The 4,852-nt window shown below is 32.5% G+C and overlaps 1 non-coding gene across 1 annotated transcript; it reads left to right on the top strand.

The window, feature by feature from the left end:
- Positions 1 to 1,911: 1,911 nt before the first annotated feature.
- LOC111736350 lies at positions 1,912 to 2,030 on the top strand. The gene has a single exon (XR_002779168.1). It is a non-coding gene; the product is annotated as a 5S ribosomal RNA (ribosomal RNA).
- The last annotated feature ends 2,822 nt before the right edge of the window (positions 2,031 to 4,852 follow it).

Genomic DNA, 4,852 nt, shown 5'->3' with positions numbered 1-4,852 from the left:
TATCATCCATTTTTAGGTCTGTATCTAGATTTATTTTGCACATGGGTATCCAGTTGTTCAAGAGATGTTCTTTGTTCCATTATATTCTCTTTGCTCTTCTGTACAATATTAGTTGATTACATTTATGTGTTTCTATTTTTTCATCAGTACCACACTGTCTTGATTACTACAACTTTTGGTAAGTCTTGAAATCAATTAGTGTCAGTCCTCCGGCTTTGTTCTCTTTCAATATTGTGTTGGCTATTCTGGGTCTTTTGTCTCTCTATATAAACTTTAGAATAAGTTTGGCAATATCAAGAAAATAATATGTTAAAATTATGATTGGTATTGTGTTGAATCTATAGGGGAAAAAAGATAAATCCTACCTGCTCATGGTATATAATTATTTTTATACATTGCTGAATTCCATTTGCTAATATTTTGTTGAGGATTTTTGCAACCATGTTTATGAGAGATATTGGTCTACACTTTTATCCTAATGTCTTTATCTGATTTGAGTATTAAAGTAATGTTAGCCACAATGAATGTGTTAGGAAGTATTCCCTCTGCTTCATTACTCGGAAGGAGACTGCAGGGAATTGGCATAATTTCTTCCTCAATTGTTTGGTAGAATTCACCAGTGAACCCATCTGGATCTGGTGCTTTCTGTTTAACAGGTTATTAAGAATGTATTCAACTTCTTTAGTAAAGATAGGCTTATTCAGATCGTCTATTTCTACCTTTGTGAGTTTTGGCAGATTGTATCTTTCAAGGAATTGGTCCATTCCATCTAAGTTATCAAATATGTGAGCATAAAATTTGTTCATAAATCTTTTTTATCTTTTTAATATCTATGTGAACTATAGTTATATCTCCTTTCATTTTTGATATTAGTAATTTGAGTCCCGTCTTTTTTTTTATTAGGCTAGAAATAGGTTTATTGATTTCATATATCTTTTCAAGTGATAGTTTATGGGTTTGGATTTTCTCTATTAGCTTTCTGTTTTGAATATTATTGATTTCTGCTCTAATTTTTATTATTTCTCTTTTTCTTCTTCCTTTGGATTTAATTAGTTTTTCTTTATCTATTTGGCTAAGGTGGAAGATTAGATAATTGATTATAGATCTTTCTTCTTTTCCAATACATGCAATCAATGCTACAAATTTTTCTTTAAGCACTGTTTTTGCTGCATCCACATATTTTGAATAAGTTTTGTTTTAACTTTTATCTAGTTGAAATATTTTTAAATTTCCCTTGATATTTCCATTTCAGCTCATCTGTTATTTAGAATTGGGTTGTTTAATCTCCAAGTATTTTTGTTTTTCTAGATATTATATTTTTCTATTATCAATTTCTAGTTTAATTCCACTATAGTCTGAGAACAGACATTACATGGTTTCTGTTCTTTTAAATTTGTTAATGTATGTTTTATGACCCAGAAGATGGTCTATCTTGGTGAATGTTCCATGTGAGCTTGAGAAGGAATGTATATTCTGTGGTTGCTGGATAAAGTAGTTTTTAGTGGTCCATTATATCTAGTTGATTGATGATGCTATTAAGTTCAACTACATTCTTTCTGATATTTAAGAGTGGATCTGGCCATTTCTGTTAGAGAAGTTTTGAAATCTTCAAGTTTGGCCTGGATTCATCTATTTCTCCTGGCAGTCCTACCAGTTTTTGTCTCACATATTTTTACACTCTGTTATTAGGTACATATACATTAAGTGCTGTTGTACGTTCTTGGACAATTGAATTATCTTTATGTAATGCCCTTCTCTCTTTATCTCTGCTAACTTTCCTTGCTTTGACGTTGCTCTGTCTGAATTTAACATAGTTATTCTTGTTTTCTTTGAATAAGTATTAGGATAGTATGTTTTTCTTCATCCATTTACTTTAATCTTTCTGTTTTCATATTTAAAATAGTTTTCTTAGTCTACATCCGTGCCACCCTGAACATGCCTGATCTCATCTGATCTCGGAAGCTAAGCAGGGTTGGGCCTGGTTAGTACTTGGATGGGAGACCACCTTGGAATACCAGGTGCTGTAGGCATTTAAAAATATAAACAAACAAATAAATAAAATAGGTTTCTTGTTGTTGAATCTTGTTTTTTTTTTTTTTATCCATTCCGACAATCTCTGTCATTAATTGATGCATTTAGACCATTAACATTCTAAGCAATTATTTTCGTAGTTGGATATTTATCATATTTATTACTGCTTTTTATTTGCTGCCTTTGTTCTTTCTTCTTATTTTGTCTTCTACTCCTTTCCTATCTTTTGTAGTTTTACATGGAATCATTTTATCTGAATTCTTAACATATCAGTTATATTTATTTTACTTTTTTAGCGATTTCCCTAGAGTTTGCAGTATACATTTATGACTAATCCAAATTCACTTTTAAATAACATTATATCCCTTCACAGATATTGTGGATAATTCATAACAATAATTCTAATTTTTCTCTTTCATCCCTTGTATTATTATTGTCATTCATTTCACTTATATGTAAGCTTATAAAAGTATATATAAATACATTGTTGCCATTATTATTTTGAAAAAAAACTATTATAATTAGATCAATTTATAAGAAAAATATTTTTATTTTTATTTTCATTTCACTTACTCTTTCTCTTTTGTTCTTCCTTTCTTTATGCAGATCTGAGTTTCCACCTATATTATTTTATTTCTCCAAAGAACTTTTAGAATTGCTTCCAAGGCACATCTACTAGCAGAAAAATTCTCTAAAATTTTGTTTGAGAAAAACTTTTTTTTCTTTCATTTTTTCCCAGGACAGTTTCATAGGGTATATAATTCTTGTTTGGTGTCTTTTTTTTCCCTTCAGCATTTTACATATTTTACTGCCTCTCTTCTTGCACAGTTTCTGAGTTGAATGTAATTCTTAAATTTGCTCCTCTATAGATAAGATGTTTTTCTCCTCTGGCTTGTTTCAGAATTTTTTCTTTATCTTTGACTTTCTATAGTTTGAAGTTATGCTTAGGTATAGTTTGCTGTTTGTTTGTTTGTTTTGGCATTTATCCTGTTTGATGTCTTCTGCATATTCTTGATGTATGGTTTGGTATCTGATATTAGTTTGAGAAAATTCTCAGTTGTTATTGTTTCAAATATTTCATCTCTTTCTTTTTCTTTCTCTTGATAGTACCTTCACTTGTACATTACACATTTTGTAGCTGTCTTATACTTTGTAGATATTCTGGATTTTTATTCAGTATGTTTCCCTTTGCTTACAGTTTTGGAGATTTTTATTGACTATTCTCATATTCATTAATTCTTTCCTTAGCTATGCGTCATCTTCTAATAAGCCCATTGAAGGCATTCTTAAGGGGTGTTATAGTGTGTATATTTCTTTTTTTTATCTCTAGCATTTCTTTTTATTTCTTAGAATTTCCATCTCTCTACTTACACTGCCCATCTATTCTTGTCTGCTGTCTAGTTTATCCTTTAGAGCCCTTAGCATAGTAAGCTTATTTTTTTAATTACTTTCTGAAAATTCCAGTATCCCCCTGGCCCCACAACATGTCTAATTTTGTTCTGATGCTTGCTCTGTCTTTTTGAACTGTGTGTTTTATCCTTTAGTATCCCTTATAATTTTTTCTTGATCCCTGAGCATGATGTCCTGGGTAAAAACAAAAACAAAAACAAAAACAAAAACAAAAACAAAAACAAAAACAAACTACTATAAATGTGCTTTTATTAATGTGGTGTTAAGTTGTGGGGGGAAGGGAAGCATTCTATAGTCCTATGATTAGATCTGTGTTTTATTAAGCCTGTACCACAGAACTGTGAACTTCACAAGTGCTTCTCTTTCCTGTCTTTAGATAGAATAGGATGTTTAGATTTGTCTGGAGTTGGGTATATATCTCTCCTCTCAAATGGAAGTCTAAAGCTTGCTGGAATTGGGTATTTCTCTTCTCCTGGTCAGTTAGGCTCTAATAAAACCCCAGCTAGTTGGGCTCTGGTTAAACAGTTTCCCCTGAGGCAGATCTTATTAACAAGAACCTAATGATCTGGCATTTTTCAAAATGGTTCCTTTTTTTCCCTTCCCCTCCTAGAAACACAAGCTTTTTCTCCAGTGTTCACTGAGAACCTGGTAGAGCAATATGTTAATTCATAAAAGTACTGGGGCATCCGATGACTGGGTCCCTTTGGAGTATTTACTCCTCACTGGGACTGCAGCAATTTGTCAATTACATTTCACATTTTCCTACCCTGACAGTGGTGCCCACCCAGGTGTACACTTGTGGGTTCCTGCTCAGTTAAGTTGTGATCCTCTGTATATACTTGTCTCTCCAATTCTGAGGACAGCAGTTTGCCCTATGACCGCACTACTCTTATGGATTTAAGAAGAGTTGTTGATTTTTCAGTCTATTAAACATTTTACTTATCGTTAAGATGTGGTGTTGACTTCCAAGTTTCTTATATGATGACCCTTGTGTACCATCCAGTTTAGGTTTTTTTTTCTTTTAGCATGACAAACAGATCCAGGTCTCAGCCATTCTCCATCTAATCCAAAGCTGAGGATGTTTATCCTGTAACTTGCTGTCAGATATCTCCTCCTTAGCCAGAGTAGCTCTTTGCAGGCTTGCTGTATCATTTCAATAATTTTCTAACTCACCCTGTGATGGTACACAGAACACTGAGAGTCAGCCTAAGAAAAAGAAGAGCTGAGAAATCCACATTTGACTGAAGAGAGAGTTAGCTTAGGGATATTTGATTAGATATTCCCCCTTATCCATTTCTAAACTACCACCAGAGAGGCACACTCTAACTCCAGTACCATGATGAAGACATGGACTTTTCTAAGGGGCTTTCAATTTTCTTGGCTTCATTAACTGGATCTATAATTCATAGAA

This window comes from Pteropus vampyrus, unplaced genomic scaffold (assembly GCF_000151845.1).
Source record: "Pteropus vampyrus isolate Shadow unplaced genomic scaffold, Pvam_2.0 Scaffold1, whole genome shotgun sequence".
Lineage (NCBI taxonomy): Eukaryota > Metazoa > Chordata > Mammalia > Chiroptera > Pteropodidae > Pteropus > Pteropus vampyrus.
The sequence above is the reverse complement of the archived record's forward strand: the minus strand, read 5'-3'. Positions and strand labels throughout refer to the sequence as shown.